The sequence below is a fragment of the Myxocyprinus asiaticus genome, chromosome 48, assembly GCF_019703515.2.
Source record: "Myxocyprinus asiaticus isolate MX2 ecotype Aquarium Trade chromosome 48, UBuf_Myxa_2, whole genome shotgun sequence".
In the NCBI taxonomy this organism is placed as follows: domain Eukaryota; kingdom Metazoa; phylum Chordata; class Actinopteri; order Cypriniformes; family Catostomidae; genus Myxocyprinus; species Myxocyprinus asiaticus.
Genome location: NC_059391.1, coordinates 20,590,697 through 20,601,418, shown reverse-complemented (window position 1 = coordinate 20,601,418; position 10,722 = coordinate 20,590,697). Strand labels below are relative to the sequence as shown.

General features: G+C 43.6%; 1 pseudogene; it reads left to right on the top strand.

The window, feature by feature from the left end:
- Positions 1–277: 277 nt before the first annotated feature.
- On the top strand, positions 278–10,157 carry LOC127437362 (olfactomedin-like; annotated as a pseudogene).
- The last annotated feature ends 565 nt before the right edge of the window (positions 10,158–10,722 follow it).

The window sequence follows — 10,722 nt, the reverse complement described above, 5'->3', positions numbered from 1 at the left end:
ACAGCAAAAATGTAGAAGGTAACTTAGAAAAATGTTAAACCTTTGTTTTGGCCTTTAAAACACATGAAAAATACCCTTCTTCTGAGAACACAATTCAGCCTTTTGGTTAAAATCTTGTAAAATCTTGATTATATATTTGAAACTAACATAAACGTATGCGGTGTGATTTTATTGTTAACTTGTTTACACAGCGGCTATTGCTAAAATGTGATATTGGAATTTTAGTTTGGATTTTAGTTGTAACAATAAACCTACTTCTGCTTTTAATGAGCTAGATATGGTCTGCCAACTAAGAGTGAGTCAACCATTTTAACTATTGATAAAGATACAGATAAATAAGTGAAAAATGAAGAAGTAAGAGTGTGTGTTTTCTTATCTCTGTGGACACATGATGGTCACTGAGTAGGAAAAATGTTGCAACAGGACTTGCTCAAATTGTAATCTTTGAACTTTTGTGATAAGATAGTGTTAGTTGTGAAAATTAAACCTGCCATAAAACGTCATGGTTACTGGTGTAACCTCCGTTCCCTGAGGGATGTTGGTGTCAATGTAGTGACACTAGGGGTCACTCTTGGGAGCCTGAGACACCTCTGGTCTTTGATAAAAGGCCAATGAAAATTGGCGAGTGGTATTTGCATGCCACTCCCCCGGACATATGGGTATAAAAGGAGCTGGTATGCAACCACTCATTCAGGTTTTATGCTGAGGAGCCGATATAAGGTCGGCAATTTCAGCGGGTAGTTCAGCATTGTGGCAGGAGGGACACAACGTCTCGTTCCCTCCATCAGGGAATGGAGGTTACACCAGTAACCATGACGTTCCCTATCTGAGTGTCGATGTAGTGACACTAAGGGTCCCTATTCAAAACGCCACAAGGCTGAACTGTGTTATGTGAACTGGCGGTGTGTGGTGGCCAGACTTGCTGTTTGCCTCATAGCCAGCACACCAGGTCGACACGTAACCTCCCCCGACACAGTTATGAGTGTCGAACGGCCCTTTTTGGGGACAAGTCGACTACCCAAAGATAGAGACAGGCTTAACCCAGTCGTGGCCACTTTTCCCCTTCTCTTTTTCCACTCCCTAAAATAGAAGGGGGATTATCTGACTGGGCCGCCAGGTCTAGTCGGGGGGTGTCCCTCCCAAGGGGAAGAAACCGCGGAGACCACACCTCGCCCAAAGAGGGGGGGGGTATTTAAGTGGAAGAATACGTCACATGGTCTTTCCAACCACGTGGAGAGCCTTCAAGGTAGCGGAGTTACTACAAACATGGAGACTGGGGCAGAGGGGCTCTGCCCAAGGAAGACGCAGTTTGCCAGCAGGGAAACGAACTAGCGGAATATATAGATCGCATGGGGTTAGCCTTACAGGGAACCGCCACATGCGGAGCACCTACCCCAGAACAGGGCTCTTGGTTAGTGCCTGTACTGGGCCGGCAGCGAATCTCTCCGAAAACTCGACTGCCACAGGGCTCGGAGGAAGTCAACCAGGGAAAAAAGTTTGTGAACACTACTGGGAATTAATGCCGCACGTCTTCAGCTTCAAGGGAGGTGGAAGGCGCAATTTCCAAGCGATACACCCGGCCAGCTATCCCGGGCTTATCCGCTTGTGTTGTGCGCCACTACCTGGGACGAAACCGGTTCCACCCGGAGGTTGTAGAACCTTGCAAAGGTGTTGGGTGTTGCGCAGCCCGCTGCTCTGCAAATGTCTGTTTTGAGAAGCACCCCTGGCCAGGGCCCAGGGAGCCGTTACACCCCTGGTAGAATGGGCTGGTAGCCCTACCGGGGGCGGCATGTCCTAGGCGACATATGCCATAGTTATGGCGTCAATGAGCCAGTGGGCGATCCTCTGCTTGGAGACAGCACTTCCTTTCCACTGTGCACCAAAGCAGACAAAGAGCTGCTCAGAGATTCTAAAGCTCTGCTTGCGATCCAAATTGATGCGTAAAGCACGCACCAGACACAGCGACGACAGGGCTGGGTCTGCCTCCTCCTGGGGCAGCGCTTGCAGGTTCACCACCTAGTCCCTGAAGGGGTGGTGGGAACCTTGGGCACATAGCCTGGTCAGGGTCTCAGAATCATGTGAGAGTAACCTGGACCGAACTCCAGGCACGTTTCGCTAACAGAGAATGCTTGCAGGTCACCTACCCTCTTGATGGAAGTGAGCGCAGTCAGGAGGGCAGTCTTCAAGGAGAGTGCCTTAAGCTCGGCTGACTGCAAAGGCTCAAAGGGGGCTCTCTGTAGACCCTGAAGAACTACAGAGGTCCGATGAGGGAACGAGGTGCAGTCTGGAGGGATTCAGCCTCCTGGCACCTCTTAGGAACCTGATGATCAGGTCGTGCTTCCCTGAGGACTTACCGTAGACTGCGTCGTGGTGCGCTGCTATGGCAGCAACGTACACCTTCAAGGTGGAAGGAGACAGCCTCCCTTCCAACTTCTCTTGCAGGAAGGAAAGCACTAATCCGACTGCGCATCTCTGGGGGTCTTCTGACGGGAAAAACACCACTTAGCGAACAGACGGCACTTAAAGGCATACAGGCACCTCGTAGAGGGGGCCTTAGCCTGAGTGATCGTGTCTACCACCGCAGGTGGGAGACAGCTTAGGTCTTCTGCGTCCCATCCAGGGGCCAGACATGGAGATTCCAGAGGTCTGGGCGCGGGTGCCAGACGGTGCCCCTTCCCTGAGAAAGAAGGTGCTTCCTCAGGGGAATTCACCTATGGGGAGCTGTCGCGAGGAGCATGAGATCCGAGCACCACGTCTGGGCGGGCCAGTAGGGTGCTACCAGGACGACCTGCTCCTCGTCCTCCCTGACCTTGCACAGGGTCTGTGCAAGCAGGCTCGCTGGGGGAAACGCATATTTGCGAATGCCAGGGGGCCAGCTGTGTGCCAGCGCGTCTATGCCGAGGGGGGCCTCGGTCAGGGCGTACCAGAACGGGCAGTGGGGAGGATTCTTGGGAGGCAAACAGGTGCACCTGTGCCTGACGAATTGACTCCAAATCAGCTGGACCACCTGAAGGTGGAGTCTCCACTCTCCCCTGAGGGTAACCTGTTGTGACAGCACGTCCGCTGTAGTGTTGAGGTTGCCCAGGATGTGAGTGGCTTGCAGTGACTTGAAGTGCTGCTGACTCCAGAGGAGGAGACGGAGGACGAGTTGTGACATACAATGAGAGTGCAAACCACCTTGGCGGTTGACATATGCTACCGTTGTCATGTTGTCTGTCTGAACTAACACGTGCTTGCCCTGGATCAACGGCCGAAACCTCTGTTCCCTTTTTGAACGCCTTCAAACAGGCCAGCACCGACTGGGCGCGCTCGTTCGTAAGGCGCGCCGTCAAGGAGACTGAGTCCAACTCCAAACCGAGAAAAGAGATGCTCTGAACCGGGAGGAGCTTGCTCTTTTCCCAGTTGACCCGAAGCCCTAGTCGGCTGAGGTGTGAGAGCACCAGGTCCCTGTGTGCGCACAACACGTCTCGAGAGTGAGCTAGGATTAGCCAGTCGTCGAGACAGTTGAGAAGGCAAATGCCCACCTCCCTTAACGTGGCAAGGGCAGCCTCTGCGACCTTCGTAAAGATGCGAGGAGACAGGGACAGGCCGAAAGGGAGGACTTTTTACTGATACGCCTGACCCTCGAACGCGGACCGCAAGAAGGGTCTGTGTCGAGGAAGGATCGAGGCATGGAAGTACGCATCCTTCAGGTCTACCGCTGCGAACCAGAATGCGTTTTTGCGTCAGCATCTTGAACGGGAGTCTGTGTAAAGCCTAGTTCAGAACTCACAGGTCCAAGATTGGCCTCAACCCACCGCCTTTTTTCGGTACGATGAAGTAGGGGCTGAAAAACCCCTTCTTCATCTCGGCTGGAGGGACAGGTTCTATCGTGCCCTTCCGTAGGAGGGTAGCAATCTCCGCGCAAGGTAGCAGAGTTTTCATCTTTCACCAAGGTGAAGTGGACACCGCTGAACCTGGGCAGATGCCCGGCGAAGTGAATCGCTCAGCCAAGTCAGACGGTCCGGACCAGCCCTCGCTACAGATTGGAAAGCGCAAGCCATGCGTCCAAGTTCCGTGCAAGGGGGACCAAAGGGACAACGTCATCGGACGTACCGGCAGGTGGGGCCTCGTGGCAGGGCGGAGCTCGAGGTGCCACACCACGTCGTGGCCGTGCTGAGTCTAAGGACACCGAAGCACTTACCTGGCTCCTTGTGACCACCCCCGGAACAGCCTAGGACGGGGGAGGAAGAGGCCTGTCCTCGTGACCCGTGGAGACTGTCACATCGGGGGCGGATTTGTGCCACAGCTGGGCGCTCAGGGGCGGGAGACCGCCGCTGGAGCGCCAAACCTGCCAAATAGAGTGGTGGACGATGGTCGTGATGACGGCCGTACACACCGGATACGTGACGCAGGGAACAAGGAAACCGCTCTTGCTGAGCACTTGAGTACTGCAGCCACTTGGGCATGCAGTGCTATTAAATGCAAAAGGTAACAAAAAGATGGAGATCTGCTTACCAGCTCCAGAGCAGCGGGTATCGTTGTCCCTGGGTCGCCCGTCTCAAGGGCGCTTTGAAGCCTTTCATGGGTTCTGGGCGGCCACGAGATGGGTAGCATTCCTGTGCATGGCAACGTTGCAGCGTTTTCTTTTCTCTATGGACACCTTCGGCAGGTCACGGAGTAGGAAATATGTATAGTTGCTATAGTCTTTACTCAATCATGTATTGCCAATTTTTATTGTAATTATTTTTTTAGCCCCACCATAAAACCATGTCACAATTGTAGGTTATTTCAAAATGTTCATTTTCTGATATTTTAATTCTGTTGAATTCAAAGCTCTCTTGCAAAACTTTATTTGGAAGTGGCATAACTACAGTTGCAACATTATAGAGTTTGTGTGAAAGTTAAAAGCAGGTCTTTTAGTCTTTCGGGCCATTTGATCATCATGCTTTTGTACCTATTGCTACTCACAGTCATTGTAAGTCCTTTTCTCACTTTGGATGTCTTAGCTGAAATATAAAATGGAATAAACTATCAAAGAGTACAAAGTTTCATTTTTCTAGTATTACTGACATTTGATCTTTACTACAGTTCAGTAATCTAGATACCTCTATATTTCTTTACTGCACATTTCTACTATGTTTATCCAGTATTTGTTAATTTGTAGTTTATTTTACTTTTTTCATAATGTACATATTACTTTGGATGTCTAACAAATCTGATAACTGTAACTACAGAAAATTCTATTGATAAACATTAACAATCAAGATTGTTTAAATTTTATTTTTAGATTGGCAGGAATAGCCAGTTGTATTTTATTCACCAAATCCAGTTCCCTTTAATAATAATGATGTAAAATAACAGTTAAATAATAAGTAAAAATGAAAATCTTTTTGCTTAAAATAAAAAGGGAAAACTTTCCATTTAATGATTGTACTGTTGCATTGGTCTTAAATTTAAAACAAATGAAAATGTTAGAATTAAAAACAAATGTGCAATAAATATCAGCATTGCATGTAGCAACTCGCAATACAGTAACGTAGGTGGTTGATCGGTGGTAAGATTCAGAACAGCGTGTAGTGTCCACTATGGTATGTTTGTCTGTGTGTGTACACCCAGGTGACTGGTCATTCTCAGAAAGTTCCAGGTAAACAGGATGGTGATTCCTGTGTGTGTAGAATAAGCAGTTCTATCTGGGATTTTCCTGCTGTGCGGTTCGAGGAAGTCACAAAGCAGGTCCAGACCTGTGAGGTCAACCTTATTGAGTTTCAGAAAAAGGTGAGATCCAGAGTCATCTTGAATCAAATGGCAAATGACATTTAAGGTGTCTTATGACAAATGTAACTGAAAAGAAACTTACTGTATTTTTGCATGACAACACATTTTACAACACTGAGAGAAGAAAATAGAAGCCACAGTCTTTAATATGGTATTTACAATTGGTCACTTAATGCATTTTTACTTATCGGTAAAAACTTACGATTGCTATCCCATTTACACCTTGTTTTAAATGTATAATCCAGCATACCCGATTTACACCTATCCCTGCTTGAACCAAAAACAACTTCAAAACACATACAAGACAGATAGGAATTCGGTTGTCTCATGAAAAACACTTTTACTATGGTGCATGACTTACAAGATGATACATTTTAACAAATGCATTACATAACCAACTACATCTACGGATTTGTTCAGGCATGATCAACTGACAGAGCGTTGCACTTGCGATGCAAAGGACCGGAGTCGACATGTGAGTCTAAAGTATCATAGAAGAAGCAAAAAACGACGTGGTTGATTCAGCAATTATGCTTTTCATTTCATATTTGCTTTTTCTGACACTATTAGTTAAGTTTAGATTTTAGGTTTAGGGTATGGGTTGTCGGATTTGTTGATTTAAAACTCGACAGAACATTAACCTTAAAACCCTTATCTGTTTGGGAGAAAATGTAACTTGCTTTTAGCAGCACTCAGAAGACATTTCATCTTGAAACTGCCGTGATACGTGTAATGATCCACGTTATATCATTTTGCTAAAATGTCACATTCACAATGCTCATGATCAGGCTAGGAATGTGCATAGCCAATCGGACGGCAATCCGACTAAGTGTGTCTTTGCCAACAAATAAAGTAAATTAACTAATTTATGGCGTGACTTCCAGATAAAGAGCAAAAACGTCGAACTGCCGAAGATGGAAGCCAACATTAAGAACATCACAGCACATCTAAAACCCTTTGAGTACCTGAACACAAATGGCTTGTACAATGCCCTTCAACTGCAACAGCTGAACCAGGAGCTTAAAGAAATCCATCGGACTACCAGAGAAGTACACAACAATAACCCCAGCAAAGAGACACAAAATCTGCTGAATGAGGTAGACCTCGATCACAGTCCTATAAGTAAACTTCCAAAAATACACAACCAAAATCAAAACCTAAAATGTTTGTGATCAGAATTTGAAATTACTTAATAGGGATAAAGTTACTTGTGGTTGAGGTTTTCTGTTGTTAAAGAGCACCGAATTATAGCAACAAGGGCATGTTTTGCATTTTAAAATTTGTGTTCCTCTCAGTTCCTTAAAGCAAAGAAGGAAATCCAGAACATGTACAAAGAGAGTCAATGAGATTACGCATTGTCTTGAGACAATGAAAATGAGGTTACGCGAACTCAACAATAGAGCACAATCCTGCAAAACTATACCTGAAGATTTCAGAAGTAAGTACATCTGACTATCAGTGGGTAAATAAATTTTATTTTGACATTTAGATTGTGGTCTAGAAAGACACCAAAGTCAGAATTTATGGTTGTATAAACCTTTAAAACTAAATGTGTTGTGTATATATTGAGGAATTACAGTAACCACCACAGACGTTGAGTGATCCTCAACAAAGGATTTAAAAATACAATTCCACTTGCAGGCACCTGTCATCAGCGCATCATGACCAGCATTAGTTCTCCAGTCGTCACCAAGCTAAATTCCCAGAGCAGCTCATATACCTCTGGTGCTTGGGGCCGTGATGCCAAACTGAACAGCAAGGAATGCTATTGGGAGCACTGTCTGGTGAGTGGATACAAGCATGGCAACACAATCAGGATGTACAACTCGCATGAAGATTTAATGGCCAACAAGAACTACAAGGATGAATCTATTGCATCATCATACAGCGACAAGAATGCTGTTCAGGGCTCTGGCACCATACTGTACGATAACACTGTATTTTACCAGTGCTATGGCACAGCTGAGATCTGCAGCTTCAACATTACAACAAAGGAAATCAAGCGAATGAAGTTGAATGGTGCTGGTATAGACAATAAGTTCCCTTTCTGCTACTACAGCTGCTGTGATTGAATAGATATCATCCTGGAGGCTGACCAAGATTCTGTGTGGGTGATATATGCCACTTAGGAGAACCATGGCAACATTGTTGTGAGTCGCTTAGACATAGTGAATCTCAACATTACACATACTTGGAAAACACATCTCTTTAAGAGATCTGTCAGCAGCACGTTTATGGTGTGCATGGTCCTGTATGCTACACGCTTTGTTAATGTTTATCAAGAAGAGGTGTTTTATGCCTTTGATACAACCACAGGTCAGGAGATAAACACTCTTTCTTCACCATTAGAGAAGGTTACAGCAGGAATTGCCAACTACAACCCTACTGACAGGAAACTATACATGTATAATGATGGCTATCTCTTAGCATATGACAACCTCTTCTGATAGATTTGTATGCACTGCAATAACCTAGTAAATACTAATATTCCCACATTGAAAATCTGGGATTCAAAAGCTAATTTAAACCAGAAAAATCAAAGGATTTAGAGTTTGTGGATTTAAAACAAAGAAACATGATGTAAAAAACGAAATAATCTTTCAGATTCTGCTTTAAAATATAACGGTTATATAAATATAATATAATTTGTAATTAAGGTATTATTGTAAAAAAAGGTATTAAATTGAAAAAATGCAAAACAGAAGCTTTTTTTGGTCCGTATAACCCTTTACAGTTAATTTTTCAGACCATATCAATCCAAATGCAAAAATAGAAAAGCAGTTTTAATAATTAATATTAATTATCACGTTCTATTATAAATTTTCTTTGTTGGGTGACTGAATCACTAAAGAAAACTATGGAACACTGAAGATGCCCTCAAGTGGTCTGTTTCATTTAGGCTACAGAATTTCAGCTGTAGTCTTAGAAAATGAAGGATCCATTGAGGCCTGCCATCACATATATGCAAACAATTCTTTATAGTAGCCTATTATGTGACTGTCAGATGTGACAGTGATGTCATCATATACTACAGAGACTGGAAAGTGACAAACTCATTAATGTTAGAACTCCAGTAAGGAAACCCAACCTATAAATACTGTAATATGCTCAGATTCATTGAAATCTGGATTAAGCAATATTTCATTTTGGTTTTATTTCCATCCATATCCAGAAAAAAAGTAATTAGTTTTGTAAACATCTCAACTCATCTTATCTAAACATTACAATACAGATGTTCTTAAAATAATATAGCCTATTTTAAAAACATATATATATATTTTTTTATAATGTCACCTTGAATGTACAGTAATTTTCAGCCAGAATATCAATGTTGGAAAATCAGAGTATATCATCACAGTATATGTAAATAAAAACATAATTATCATTACTATGAACGTGCAGATGACATGGAGTTGACCTGATTACTGTGTGTTTCGCTAAGTCTGCATAACATTTTTGACGGGCTAGGCTTGTAAACATTTGGGGTGAACTTGTTGTTGACTGACATTAAAGTTTCCCACATTTCTCAACTTCATTTCTTCCTGAATTTCCAAAATGCGCCATTTGTGCAATTTTCACATCCTCTTCAATAAAGCATAACTGAAATTGCAACATCTTAGTCGTTGTTTGGCAGTTTAAAACAGGTCTTTGAGTCTTCGGGCCATTTGGTCATCATGTTCCTGTACCTGTTGATCTTCACAGTCACTGTAAGTTTCTTTTTGTCTTGAATTAGCTCTCAGGTTGTAGTCACTGACTACTCTGAATATAAATATCAGAGGGGACACAAGTTAGCATAGCTCATTATGTATGTAAGGTATGATTTAATAATCTTGATACGTGTGATTGCTTGAAGGCGACTGGCCAGGCTCAGAGAGTTCCAGGTAAACAGGACAATGATTCCTGTGTGTGTAAAATAAGCAGCTCTATCTGGACTTTTCCTGCTACACGGTTTGTGGAAGTCACAAAACAGGTCCAGAGCTGTGAGGCCCACCTGAACAAGTTTCAGGAAAAGGTGAGTTCCTTTGAAGTCATTTTCATCCATTTATAGCATTAATTCAGTTAACAGAGACTGCAACGATTTTCAGATGATAATCATTAGAATGGATTATTTACAGATCTTCAAATATTTGTACCTACATCCCTAAATGTCAATGTCATTTAACTAATTTGTGGGGTAACTTACAGGTCGGGAGCCAACATGTTGAACGGCCAAAGATGGCAACCACTCTTAAGAAGATCAGAATCAGAAGAATCAGAATGATCTTTATTGCCAAGTATGCTTACACATACAAGGAATTTGTCTTGGTGACAGGAGCTTCCAGTACACAACAATACAAAAACAGCAACAAGACTTTTAAAAAATAATTAAAATTGAAAAAAAAAAAAAAATAGATAAATATTGAAAAGAAAAAAGTATATATAGAATACACAATAGACAATATATATATATATACATATATATACATACACACACACATACACATACACACATACATATATTTACACATACATATACACACACACACACACACACACACAATATAACCAATAATCCTCTCAGTAGTCCAAACTGTCCTTTGTAGTCTTCTGATATCCGATTTCATAGCTGAACTATACCAGACAGTTATAGAAGTGCAGAGGACAGACTCAATGACTGCTGAGTAGAACTGTATCAGCAGTGCCTGAGGCAGGTTGAACTTCCTCAACTGGCGAAGGAAGTACAACCTCTGCTGGGCTTTTTTCGCAATGGAGTCAATGTGGGTCTCCCACTTAAGGTCCTGTGAGATGGTAGTGCCCAGGAACCTGAATGACTCCACTGCTGCCACAGTGCTGTTTAGAATGTTGAGGGGGGACAGTGTTGGGGGGTTCCTCCTAAAGTCCACAATCATCTCCACCGTTTTGAGCGTGTTCAGCTCAAGGTTGTTTTGACTGCACCAGACACCAACATCGCAGCCAATCTGAATC